Consider the following 14,634-nt stretch of genomic DNA (forward strand, 5'->3'; position numbering starts at 1 on the left):
AATGATGGACATATCCGTTTTAGAAATTTAGAAATGTTGAATTCAGCTAATTTAAAGAAGATATACTTACTAACTGAAGATACTGAAGATCCATGCAGTAGTGGTCTAGTAGAGTGAAGGCAGAAGACATACACAACACTTCGCACCATTTCACATCACCTTGGGAACGAAGTGTCTGGATCTCTATACAAGGACCGTCATCATTTCAGTTTCCATGCACAGAAATAATGAAAGTCTCTGCCCTCAAGCCTGAAATTAAATAAGCCAAAACAGGAAAAAAACAAGAGCTGTCGGAGGACAGCAACGCTCGACTATTCAACAGCCTTGTCAATTGAATGAATACGAAAGTTGAAAAAGGAGCATAATTTTGTAAAATGCAAAGAAGAGGTATTGAACCTTTGTACTGCAGGTCATATCATGACAGTGAACAAGTGTGGAAAGTTTCAATCCCTTCCAATTTGTGGATACTGAGATACCAGCTTACATACAAAAACTTAACCAAAAACTGCTAAGTCGAAAAAGGGGCATAATTTTGTAAAAATGCAAAGCAGAGTTATGGGACCTTCACAGTGCATGTTAGATCATGACAGTGAACAAGTGTGTGAAGTTTCAATCCATTCCAATTAGTGGATATTGAGATATCAGATTACATACAAAAATTTAACCAAAAACTGCTAAGTCGAAAAAGGGACATAATTTTGAAAAAAAGAGTAGAGTTATGGGACTTGCTGAGTGCATGTCAGATCATGACAGTGAACAAGTATGTGAAGTTTCAATCCATTCCCATAAGTAAGTACTGAGATACCAGCTTACATACAAAACCTTAACCAAAAATTTCTAAGTCGAAAAAGGGGCATAATTTTGTAAATAAGCAAAATAGAGTTATGGAACCTGTGCAATGTAAGTCAGTTTATCACAGTGAACAAGTGTGTGAAGTTTCAATCCATTCCCACAAGTGGTTACTGAGTTACCAGCTTACATACAAAACCTTAACCAAAAATTTCTAAGTCGAAAAAGGGGCATAATTTTGTAAAAAAGCAAAATAGAGTTATGGAACCTGTGCAATGTAAGTCAGTTTATCACAGTGAATAAGTGTGTGAAGTTTCAATCCATTCCCACAAGTGGTTACTGAGATACCAGCTTACATACAAAACCTTAACCAAATCGGGACGCGGACGCCGACGCATGGGCGAGTCCAATAGCTCTACTATTCTATGAATAGTCGAGCTAAAAATGCAAAAATTATTTTATGTTAAGAAAGTTTGCTTAAATAAGGAAAGAATTCAATATTGCAGAAGTGAGCTACATGAAAACAATTCTGACAGACTGGCCTGGCCTGTCCTGGTAGAGGAAGGCAAACATTCATAGAAATCTGAAAGAGAGAAAATCCTGCCCAGTCCTGGCAGGCCTTGAACCTGAAAGAAATACAAAACCTGCCCAATGTATGTTCCGTCCAAGTAAAACATGCATTAGAAGACAGAGGCAGGGTATGAACCTGAAATAAATAAGAAATCCTTGCAATCCCTGATTTCCGTCTCACTCAACAAAGGAACAACTATCATCTAGCAACCCGCCGGCACAGAATTGCAGATCAGTCACCCCCACACGCTGATTATCTTGCGGACATATAGGCACCGGGTCCTCGATAGTCACGATAGCAGTCTTGATCAACAGTTAAGGGATCTGCAAGGCCTTGAAACCTAAAAGAAATATTCTGCCACTTCTGTATGTTTAGCTGTCTTAGGCAGACCTTGGACCTGGAAAAGAAGAAATCCTGCCCACCTCATAAAGGTTGTCCTAGGCAGGTCTTGATGCTGAAAGAAAGTCCTGCCGACTGTATGTATGGACGGGACATACAGTCAGTTGTCATTGGCAGGCTATATACCTGAAAGAAATTAAAATCCTCACAATCCCTGATTCCCACCTCTCAAAACACATGAATAACCTTCATCTAAACCTGCCGGTACAGAATTGTAGAACCAGTTACTCCCACACTGCATCTTGCGGATATATAGGCACCGGATTATCCTTGATGGCAGTCGATAGCATGTTTCGATCAATAGTAAAGGGATCTGTCAGGCCTTGTCAGCTGTAACAAAATACAACCCTGCCAATCTTTTGAAACAGCATCTCCTCCTCAGCAGTCTGGAAGATTGGCAGAAAAATAAAACAGAAGGAAAAAAGCTCACTCCTACCGTCTTAAAAAAGTAAAAAAAAAGTCCTTACCCTAACCATAACTAAATGCAACATCAAGTTTAAAATTATTTAAACCGAAACTTACACCAAAATTGCTTACAAAAACTAAGTGGGTCACAATAGTGCTAGATTGCCTGACCATGCTTCACATTTAAAGGTAATAAATAAATAAGTGTAACCAAGGTTTTTCTGTGATCTAGTTTTTGACCTCAAATGGTTTAGTTTCCAACTGAACCTTCAACTTTACATAATACCTGCTGATGGTGACTTTAAACACAAGATGACCAAGTTGAACATAAATTTAATTCAATTCCAAAAATGACCAAGTTTCTATTTTGACCTTCAGACCTGTAGCAAAATATCTCTACTATTGCGTTTACATGGGATTTCTATCCAATACCATTTTTAAATTGTTTTTTTTTTTTTACCCAAGATAACCAAGCTTGTATATTGACTTCATTTCCAACAGGCTTTCTGCAAGATAGGTTGAAGATGTCTCCTCTATAGTGCTAACATGGATTTTTTACAATGTGACCTATTGCCCTAGTTTATGGCTGGTGACAAAGTAAATACATTGCACTCTGTATCTGCTTCTTTAAAAAAATAATTTGATTTGGTTTCCTATTAATAGGACAGGAAAACAATATGAAATTACACTATTAAGACATTACTCAAGAGCCAATGACTCATGGGTTATTGGATCAATCTTGCAACAATTTGTACTCTGTATTATGTTCTATAAGACTGTTCAAGGGCCATAACTCTTGATTCACTACAGTAATCATGCCAGTCATATATATATGAAGTTGTTGTGTATGTTTACATGGCATAGAAGATTGTTCATGAAATGACGGCTGTTGCCTTAAGAAAATGAAGTATGGTAACTTACCATAACTCTGGTTCTACAAAAATGATCTTGCCAAAATTCTTATCACTAAAATTATAGGATATGTAGTATGTAACCTTGGTGAGTTTTGGAACAATTTTGTCTACACTAACTTGAACAAAATACCTTCTATTTAATAGTATCTAATTACAAATATCTTAAAATTTTGATCGGCTTTGCAAAAAATTGCCCAAAGGATTAAATGTTGAAGAAAGTGCATCCATTCACCTCATTTACCTTGCCACTTAACTTTCCATATTATATCAACTTTAGACCTTGCCAATTTACCTTATAAATTATTCCTTAAACAGACATTGCAAATGCCAATGAATTTAAAAACATAATTCATTTCAGTAAATTTAATTCATAAAGCAAACTTTTTAACACAAAATACCAAAGTTTTATATCAGTATACATTGTGTTTGCCAGAAATAGGACTTTAATACTGCATAATGTCACAGAAGACATTAATTTTGACCTATTTAATACCCATTAAAGCCTTGATACAGCAACTTTCTATCTTAGCTATCTTATTTTTTTTTCTTGGCCTAGTAACCCCAGTAACCTAGTCTGTATTAATGAATCCTGTTTAAATCAAATGTACCATTAACCAAAATGAATCAACTGAAGTTCATGCCTTGCTTGCTTTTAAACAACAACCACTGAGAATAGTACAAATACTAAGAAATAGCAACCAACACTTCACTTAAGTGAACCTTGTCAAACAATGCCTGAGATACCAAAGGTGAAGAAGTCACAATAATATACCCTTCAATTAATTATATTTTCTATAATACTCTTCTTAATAGAATTGAATTTTGCAATTTTGATTTATTCAAGGGCCATTACTCTAGAAAACTGGTCCTGACCAGCAAATTATCAGAAATGACCTACAAATATCTGGTATGCACAAGATCAAAGAACAAGAGATGTCCCTAAGACATTAATGCTCTACTTTTTGAATTGGGAATATTACCCTAATTTTTAAAATACCTTAGTTTAATAGAGTTGAATGCAAAACTTTAACCAGGATTTACTTAGTCCAAAGGGGGGTGGGGCGGGGGCATAATTTGGCTAAAATGAATGTCAGAGTTATGGGACTTGATGCTATCATCTATTTTTATAACCCTATATAGTCACTTGTAAAGTTTCAATATCAAATAACTGAAAATAATGCTCTTACAATATTTAGAAAACAACCATTATGATGCAGATTTTAAAAGCTTCAGTTTTGCTTCTTATATTAATTACTAAAAAAAGGATTCTATCAAACATGGAAAATCATACAAGCTTAATCGTTTTGAATTACTTTACTGTGTTCGGCTTGAACTGTAAGTGTTACTTTAATATTAACTTAATAGGTCCCATTTTTCCATAATTATTAACTTATAATCTTCTAGTTTAAACAGTTTTGCAATCAGAAGTTGTTAAATATTGAAAGACTGAAAAACTTCGGTCAAGAAGATCAACAGTAGATAACTGGAAGTTATACACCTGTAGGAAGGAAAGACAGCTAGCTTGCTGTATACAACCATACAAGGTAGCAGCTTTGGCTAGTTTGATGGATGAAATATACAACACGGTAGCACACAGGAGAGCTAGTTAGATGTGATTTAAAGACCATTTATAATGAAATATACTGCCAATAAGACCCTATAGGGTAGATGCGTTTATAGGAATATATAGGGTAGGCTATAAGAAGCAAAGAATGTTAAATGCTCCCGAGAAGAAACATGGGCTGGCTGGCAGTATGCAGCATCTCTCTTGATAGCAGCTTCGGCTAGCACCTGGCAGCACATGTGAGAGCTAGATGGATATAATATTGGTCCTAATGGCAGTTATAAGGAAGAAATATATACCATATTAGCATCATGGAGGGACACCATGCAATAGGTAGTTAGAGTTAGGTGGATATGATAGTAAGCAGGAAGAAATATATACCCTAGTAGCATCATGGAGGCAGCACCATGGGATAGCTGGCTAGAGTTAGGTGAATATGCTAGTTAGCAGGAAGAAATATATACCCTAGTAGCATCATGGGGGAACACCATGGGATAGCTAGCTAGAGTTAGGTGGATATCATAGTGAAATAGGATAGGAAAAGAAGTTAGATGGGAAAGTTACAAGCACAGCGAACAAGCTGCATTGATAGAAAAGCAACAAAGTAGAATAAAGAAAATTGATCTTATCTTTCAGTCTTCAAATACAGAGCTTTTTTCAAAATAGTACTATCGATAATTCATATGCTCAGTAGTTATTTCACTCAAATTCAACAAAATATATGGAAAACTACTTACAGTAACCAGTGCTTAAGCTTATGCTAAGGGGGCATGAGAGGTATAGCACATTTCATTACCTCTCAAAAATTATCTTATTCGTACCAAGTATGCTAGTAGGCTTCCACAGGATGTTCTTATACATTTTTTCCAATTATTAAGCATATTCATTTTAAAGACTTTAACTGTCGCAGTTTGATACAAAATTGACCTATCATGTATTTTCTATAAGTTGTTAAGTACTTTAAATCTGCACTAAATCGGTTATTTTCATATCAAGACAAACTATAATAATGTTTAAGCTAAATTCAATCCTTTTCTGTGATTTTTCACCACATAGTATTACACTTTCATTAAATCTGAAGAGTAAATTCTGTAACTTACAAAAAAATGCTTGTCTCCCACGTAATTTGAAAACATTTCCATAAAACTACAAATAAGACCTGAAATACTGCCTATCTGACCTTTACCTCGACCTTTCAATGTGAAAACTTGACTGCAAAATGTACAACCTTGACTGGTGCACAATGCAAACAATTTTGCTTAAAAGCTATTTAAAGATATCTAATGCACATGAAAACCTGCCTATTTGACCTTTGATCTCACTATATGACCTTGATACTGAACCAACATGACTGAAAGATGCGTCTTGCATGTCATTTTACTTTGGTAAACCTTGTGCCAACTTTTTGAAAAATTTTCAAAGTGGTAAAAAAAACAAACAAAAGAAACAGCACATATAATACAAGAGCTGTCCATAAGACAGCCAAGCTCGACTATTCGAAATATTGTCACAGAAGCAGGAAATTATTACCCAAAATGTTAAATATCAAAAGAGTTTTAAGTTCGAAAGGGGACATAATTTGACCAAAATGCATATCAGAGTTATGGGACTTGATGCTATCAACTAGTTTTATAACCCCGAAGAAACATGTTAAGTTTCAATTCAATATCTGCATTAGTTTTGGGATAGTAACTTGCATGTAAAACTTTAACCAGAATTTTCTAAATCCAAAAGGAGGCATAATTTGCTCAAAATACATGTTAAGAGTTATGGAACTTGAAACAGAGAGGTTGGTAATTGACCTAGAAAAAGAATAAATAAGTTTCAAAGCTATATGCCCTTTTGGTAATAGCTGTATGTACTTGCACGCAAAACTTTAACCAGGATTTCTAAGTCCAAAAAGGGGGCATAATTTGCCCAAAATACATGTCAGAGTTATGGGACTTGATTCTATCAACTAGTTTTATAACCCCGAAGACACATGTGAAGTTTCAATTTAATATCTGTAGTAGTTTTGGAGATAGTAACTTGCATGTAAAACTTTAACCAGGATTTTCTAAGTCCAAAAGGGGGCATAATTTGGCCAAAATACATGTCATGAGTTATGGGACTTTTGACCCAGTGAGGTAGGTAATTGATCTAGAAAAAGAAAAAATAAGTTTCAAATCTATATGCCTTTTAGTAACAGCTGTATGTACTTGCACGCAAAACTTTAACCAGAATTTTCTAAGTCCAAAAGGGGGCATAATTTGGCCAAAATACATGTCAGAGTTATGGGACTATGACCAGTGAGGTAGGTAATTGATTTAGAAAAGAAGAAATAAGTTTCAAATCTATATGCCTTTTAGTAATAGCTGTATGTACTTGCCGCAAAACTTTAACCAGAATTTTCTAAGTCCAAAAGGGGCATAATTTGGCCAAATAAAGGTCAGAGTTATGGGACTTGGTGCTATCAACTAGTTTTATAACCCCGAAGACACATGTGAAGTTTCAATCAATATCTGCATTAGTTTTGGAGATAGTTAACTTGCATGTAAAACTTTAACCAGAATTTTCTAAGTCCAAAAAGGGGGCATAATTTGCTCAAAATACATGTTAGAGTTATGGAACTTGACCCAGTGAGGTTGGTAATTGACCTAGAAAAAGAATAAATAAGTTTCAAGGCTATATGCCTTTACATGATAGCTGTATGTACTTGCATGCAAAAACTTAACCAAGGTGTGACGCCGACGCCGACGCCAGGGTGAGTAGAATAGCTAGACTATTCTTCGAATAGTCGAGCTAAAAATGGTGCCTATGTGGCCTTTGATCTCACCATACCACCTGTAGTGACCTTGACCTTGAATTGATAGGACTTAAAAAGATTCCCCAATCATTATAACAATTAAAGCTTTATGAGCAAAGCCAATCCTAGAATTTTATTAGAAATCATACTTTTACCTTTAGCTCAAAATTTACAAGCACAAATTAATGAAATGTTGGTCTCTATTTCATAGTACAAATTAAACCATATTGATGAATATTGCTGAAGTAAGCAGGCTAAGATGAATAATTTCCAAAATTCTGTCAAATAAATTTACATGCTACTTTTCACAGAATATGTAAAAGCTATATATATATTATCTGTAACATTTTAGGGAAGTGAAGACCTGAACATTTGCTTTGCTTATGTCAGTGCTGGACTCTGCTATAATTTTGCTCAATGCATTTTATGTTTTCAAAAGATGTTATAGATTTTAATTTTTCATAGATTTTCATACAAACACTTTCACTGCAAAGACAGAAATGCCCTATCAAAATGTTTCTATATTAAAAATCCTTCAGTTGTTGCTGACAGGAATCTGTCTTTTTTCAAATATATGCTTTGAATTTCTATAATTATATGCTTTGAATTTCATAAAAATAAAACTTGTGAAAGAAAGGTATAAATGTATCAATTTATTTTATTTATCTGTTAAATTATCAAAAAGTAGTTCTAAAGAAAAGACTTCATGGCCTACAAATTTAAGAATCATGCAATGTCTGTGAAAGAAATACCAAAATAAAGTATGTTCTTAAAATAAGCATTAACAAAAATATGCCTTTTCCCCTTATTATCCCCTTTGCATATTACGTCCTGAATATCTAATAACAAACAAGTATAAGGTAATTTTTTTTTCTAATTTGAATGAAAACTATCTTGAATAAATATAGGATATATTTGTATTCGGTAAATAGGGTTGGTAGGCTAACGGTAAACAGACCATCTCTAAATCCTGAAATACAGTAGTTCAATATTAGTCTGGCAGTAGCCAGTATTTCTTAACCCAGTCCTGTGATATTCCAAACAGCTAAGCTGTACATCAAAATTGCTTGACACTTAAACTGTTCTGACATTAATCCATAGTAAGCTATTATAACCAGCTACAAGTATTTTTGAAATATGATCAACACCATAAAAATGTTTGACTCAACTCGGGAGAAATTTGACTTTTTTAAATTGTGTTTATCAGCTGAAAAATTACCTGTAATATAGTTCACATCTTGACCTAGAAAAGAATGAAGGTGTCTTTAAATGTAGATACATGAACCAGCAGCCATTCCACCTGTTGCCCTTATCAATGACTTTTTTCAGTGTTTTTGAAAGATTGGTGGCATTTTGGTCAAAAGTATATTGACTTTCTAGTTAATCATCTAATATTGATAACAAAAAATACATTATCCAACATACAAATGTTTCTTTACAATTTCCCTATACCAGCTATATAAGCAGTTGAAAGATTAAAAATGCCTCTGAAATGAATGACAATGTCCCTAAATGCAATCAAACCTGAACTGGAAGCGCTTCCCCCTCTACTGATGTAATATATGTAAAGAAATTTGACAAAAAATATTTAATATTCTAATATCACTAAAGCCCTTTCATGTTATTTGAAGAATCCAGTCCCTTTTAACTGATATTCTTGTAACTTGTAGCCAAAAATAAATGATTCTGACACTTTGGTTTATTCATAAATCTTTAACCAGTACCTCTTTGCCAGTTTATCTTGTGTAATTATTGACCAGAAATTGTTTTCTACTTTTAGTACCAGTGACCCGACTCCAGTAGCCTTTAATACAAACTATATAAACTGATAAACTTGCTGTACACTAAGTCTGGTGACAATATGCTGTTTTAGTAATGGTGACCTTGACCTCATTTGGCCTGGAGACCTCCAGTCTTAAGCCTTTTCTCCTAAAAAGCTTTCTATCAAGTTTCATTGCAATATTTAATTCAAAATTTCAAACTTGCTACACACCATGCATGTTTAGTGACAACTAAATTATTGACCTGAAACCCCATTTGATGCGGTTAACCTAGCCCCACAGTTTTAACCAAATTCAATTACCACAATTGGCAGAAAACTGTATACAGTGACCCCAACTGCCTCAATACAATCCCAAGCTAGCGCTAAACATCAAGTTTAGTGAATAAATATCAATTTGAACTACAACCAAGACTGACCATGCTCGTCAGCCCATATTACTACCTTACTAGCACCCCAAACTTGGTGATCAGGATTTTCAAAATTGCACCATTGGATAATGATTCACTGAAATCCCCTGAAATCTTAAAAGTTATTTCTGAATGAACAGTCTGGAGGAAAAGTGCCATTGTCTGTAACCTAATCTTTGAGGGACAGAACTGACTCTCAACATACCTTCTCATCATAGTTAACTTTTGATAAGTTTCATTGGAAACCACTGTATAGTTTAAAAGTTTAAATATAGCTGAAACACAGTAAGTACTATAATCCTTTAAATGTGTAATACTGGTGACCTTGACATTTGACGTACTAACCTCAGACTGACTGTTTTCCATAACATAACATCATGCTGAACATTTCATTTAAATTACACTAGATGTTTTGGAGAAACTAATAGTGTGATTATATGAGAACATGAAAAGAGTCGAAATTTGATGGTACATTATACTAAATTTGACTTGGAACTTTATGAGGAAGTGGCAAGCATAGTGCAAGGTGCATGCTGGGATGCTGAACAATGCAGGAGAACAGTGCAAGGGAAGGATGCAAAGGGAAGGAAGAACATAAAGTCCCGCGTCAAAATTGTAGCATAATGAACTTAGAAAGTTGTGGAACCATAAAAAATTAGTGTAACAGCAGATGTATATTATGCAAAAAGCCTGCCTCTCCAATTTGACCAAGTTATTGAATTTTTTACAAAATATTATTTTTATCGCTAAACAGAACAAGAGCAATCTAAGGCTTAAATGTGCTATAAAGTGTAACCAATTTGCCAAATCTAATTATGTAGATTTAATACAGAAAGATAAATGCCAAAACAATTACTATTCGAGGATACTGATTGCAGAGAGCCAATCAATCTGCTTCAAATTATGACAATGGCTTTTTTAGATTTGAACCACAAACTATGTTCCCAGTTAAGACAATGTTGTTCGAAGGAAATTAACTTGTTAAGAGCCCCACCATGCAAGTAAATGATTTCAATGGTGATATTGGTTGGCTCCGAGCCTGGCATACTTTTCCCAATTAACTTAGCAAACATAGTGTAAACCAACTCGACAATTGAAAGGACATTGGTTAAGACCTGACATGGTTTTCCCAATTAACGTTTAAAGGATACTGGTTCACATCTATTGTAAACCAAGTTGTCTAATGAGAGAATAGTGGTTGAGACCTGACATGGTTTTCCCAATTAACTTTTAGGGGATACTGGTTCAAATCTATTGTAAACTAAGTTGACTATTGAGAGGATACTGGTTTAGACCAGATATTTTTCCCAGTTAACTTTTAGAGGATACTTGTTCATATATAGTGTAAACCAACTTGAATATTGAGAGGACATTGATGAAGACCTGACATGGTTTTCCCCAATTAACTTTTAAAGGATACTGGTTCACATCTATTGTAAACCAAGTTGACTTGCAGGAGAGTGGTTGAGACCTGACATGGTTTTCCCAATTAACTTTTAGAGGATACTGGTTCAAATCTATTGTAAACCAAGTAGAATACTGAGAGAATACTGGTTTAGACATGGTTTTCCCAATTAAGTTTTGGAGGATACTAGTTCAGATCTAGTGCAAATCAAAACAAGAGCTGTCGGAGGACAGCAACGCTCGACTATTTAACAGCCTTGTCAATTGAATTAATACGAAAGTCGAAAAAGGGGCATAATTTTGTAAAAATGGGAAAAAGGGTTATGGAACCTTCACAGTGCTTATCAGCTCATAAAGTGAACAAGGGTGTGAAGTTTCAATCCTTTCCCATAGGTGGATACTGAAATACCAGCTTACATACAAAAACTTAACCAAAAACTGCTAAGTCGAAAAAGGGGCATAAATGTGAAAAAAAATGCAAAGTAGAGTTATGGGACCTACACAGTGCATGTCAGATCATGACAGTGAACAAGTGTGTGAAGTTTCAATCCATTCCCATTAGTGGGTACTGAGATACCAGCTTACATACAAAACCTTAACCAAGAATTTCTAAGTCGAAAAAGGGGCATAATTTTGTAAAAAAGCAAAATAGAGTTATGGAACCTGTGTAATGTAGGTCAGTTTATCACAGTGAATAAGTGTGTGAAGTTTCAATCCATTCCCACAAGTGGTTACTGAGATACCAGCTTACATACAAAACCTTAACCAAGAATTTCTAAGTCGAAAAAGGGGCATAATTTTGTAAAAAAGCAAAATAGAGTTATGGAACCTTTGCAACGTAGGTCAGTTTATCACAGTAAATAAGTGTGTGAAGTTTCAATCCATTCCCACAAGTGGTTACTGAGATATCAGCTTACATACAAAACCTTAACCAAATTGGGACGCCGACGCCAACGCATGGGTGAGTCCAATAGCTCCACTATTCTTTGAATAGTCGAGCTAATAATGTCTAAATCTATTAAGATATTTGTTCACAACATTCACATGTTTTTCCAAAATTAATATTTCAGAGTATAATGGTTCAGATCTATTGCAAATCAAGACAATGACTATTTAGAGTACAATGGTTTAAAGAACTGATGTGTTTTCCCCAATTATTTTATTGTGAGGATACTGGTTCATTTCTCTGGCAAATTAAAATTTTGCAATTTGCTTTCCAGATAACCCATTTTATATTTTCAAATGACCTGACCCAAACAAATAAAAACTTATTTACCAAAAAACTTGAGCATATACATGTGCTATGTAAAAAGAATTGAGTTATGATGGTTACCGCATCCAAATGTATCAATATTAATAGGAAACCAAACTTTCACTGGTTAAATTTCTTGACACTCTTTTAAATATATAGCCTACATAAACTACTGCTTGCACATTGAAATATTAAGCAAAACCATACAGATCAATTATTTCACCTTTTGTATGTGACAAATAGAATGATGGTCCATGGTGCGAAGACGTTGAACCATCAACTGAATTTTAGGATATGTACAGTTTCATCTCCCCTTTGTGATGGCAATTTTAATATACAAAACTGAACTCAATCACACTGAATATATTGACAGATGGCAATGAGAAGCAATGCAATATGCAAGAACCATAACTCTGAATTGATTATTTACAAGTTTATCTTCTCCTAATGTTTTTTTACGAATTATTGAATTCATACAATTATTTGATAAAAGTACTGGTATCTAGGATGAAACTAGAATTTTCAAGCCAAAAGGGCACAATATTTATTTGTTGAGACAAAAATATTACACCAATTTTAAAAAAAGACTGCCCTTTGCATGTCAAAGTTACAGCTCAGAAAAGATCTAACATGACCTTTGACCTCTTTATTAATGAAACTTTGACCTTTGAGACAGAAACCTGCATCTTACTCCAAACACTGTTTCACTGTGGCAAACAGTTATGGCCCTGACATGATCTTACATGAACTTTCACCACCAAATGTGACCTTGACCTTCAAGAAATAATATGCAGACTGATCCATGCAAGTCAATGCTGCAGTTTGGACATGCTGTATTCCCTTTGATACCCTAAGTGTGACCATAACCTTAGAAGCCTGCAGCATGTGCTCTAAATAAATGTCAAATAATAAAAAATACTGCTCATGCATGTCAAAGCTATCACCCACATGAAATTAGATAGACATAAGACCTAGCAAATAACCATGGATTTTACAGAAAACTGGTTCAAGCCTAACACAACATGACCACTGCGCTTTATCAGAAAAAAATTACTTATTGCCAAATCACTCTGGAGAAAATCTAAAAAAAAAAATCTGAACAACAAATACAAGTCTAAAAAAGCAAACTCTAATTAAACATTCTTTTTTAAATTTATTTACCTTCCTTCCTTACTTTGTGTTTGCTTTTTGTCCTTTACCAACTGTCTGCTGAATGAACATGCACTCTCAGCAGGTGTCACATGATTCGCATTGGTTAACTGTAGAATAAAGGTATACGGTAGTAAATAAATTTGCAGTATGTTCTATACAAGATTAGCAATCTTCTGAGAGCTGTAAGAGTCCTTAATTCATACAAGAGGGTTATGATGACCCTGGATCGCTCACCTGAGTAATATGAGCTACATGTTTCAAATATCAAACTGATGATAAAATATTAAGAATGTCAGTAGGTCACATTCATGGTCCATGAAATTCAGTTTTACGATAAGTGTACAAAACTGTGTATGTCATCCAAATTTAAAGGCTGTATCTTAAAACAAGAGGGTCATGATGACCCTGGATCGCACACCTGAGTAAGATGAGCTACATGTTTCAAATGTCAAACTGATGATAAAATATTAAGAAAGTCAGTAGGTCACATTCATGGTCAATGAAATTCAGTTTTATGATACGTGTGCAAAACTATGTATGTCATCAAAATTTCAAGGCAGTATCTTAACAAGATGCCCACTGGCAACATGTCAAGCCCGTAAGCTGTCAAAAGGACTGGGAGTTGCACACGACACTCTAAAAAAAAAGATTGCAAAAAGTTACAATATAAGTTATTTGTAGTAACAACAAAGGAAAGTAAATCTTAAAAAAGCAAGAGCTGTCACTAATGGTGACAAATGCACCCACAGCGCCTTGACCTTTGACCTGGTGACCCCAAATTTATTTATTTATTTATTTGGGTTTTACGGCGCATCAACACAGTATAGGTTACATGGCGCCAAACAGGACTACAAAATTTGGTTCCACATCTCATTTACATCGAAATAAAAACATGAGGTATGGAATCAAAATTTGCATACCTGCTGGAATCACAGAGTTACTGCAAAACCAAGTGTTAAGACCCTATTAGTCGCCTCTTACTGGTGACCCCAAAGTCAATAGGGGTCGTGTACTCAAGTACTATCAGCATGTGAAGTTTGAAGGTCCTGGGTGCAGTGGTTCGCGAGTAAAGTGCCTTCATGCAAAAAGTTAACAATGGCCCCTGTGACCTTGACCTTTCCCCTGGTGACCCCAAAGTCCATAGGGGTCGTGTACTCGATAAGTACTATCAGCATGTGAAGTTTGAAGGTCCTGGGTGTAGTTGTTTGC

At 34.8% G+C, this 14,634-nt stretch overlaps 1 protein-coding gene and 3 long non-coding RNA genes across 5 annotated transcripts in view; 2 read left to right on the forward strand and 2 right to left on the reverse strand.

The window, feature by feature from the left end:
- LOC123553082 (intermembrane lipid transfer protein VPS13D-like) overlaps positions 1–14,634 on the reverse strand; it is a 240,767-nt gene that overhangs the window by 166,566 nt on the left and 59,567 nt on the right. The window lies entirely within an intron of this gene.
- Positions 1–14,634, forward strand: part of LOC128556526 (uncharacterized) — a 218,055-nt gene that overhangs the window by 157,989 nt on the left and 45,432 nt on the right. The window lies entirely within an intron of this gene.
- The window catches only part of LOC128556525 (uncharacterized), a 192,136-nt gene that overhangs the window by 145,910 nt on the left and 31,592 nt on the right, over positions 1–14,634 (forward strand). The gene's annotated exons all lie outside the window — the stretch shown is intronic.
- The window catches only part of LOC128556524 (uncharacterized), a 28,254-nt gene that overhangs the window by 383 nt on the left and 13,237 nt on the right, over positions 1–14,634 (reverse strand). Inside the window, exons 2-3 of the long non-coding RNA XR_008370740.1 lie at positions 13,435–13,532; positions 71–249 (exon numbers count right to left, since the gene is read on the reverse strand). This is a non-coding gene — a long non-coding RNA (uncharacterized LOC128556524). The remainder of the gene's footprint in view (positions 1–70; positions 250–13,434; positions 13,533–14,634) is intronic.

This window comes from Mercenaria mercenaria, chromosome 4 (genome assembly GCF_021730395.1).
Source record: "Mercenaria mercenaria strain notata chromosome 4, MADL_Memer_1, whole genome shotgun sequence".
Taxonomy (NCBI): domain Eukaryota; kingdom Metazoa; phylum Mollusca; class Bivalvia; order Venerida; family Veneridae; genus Mercenaria; species Mercenaria mercenaria.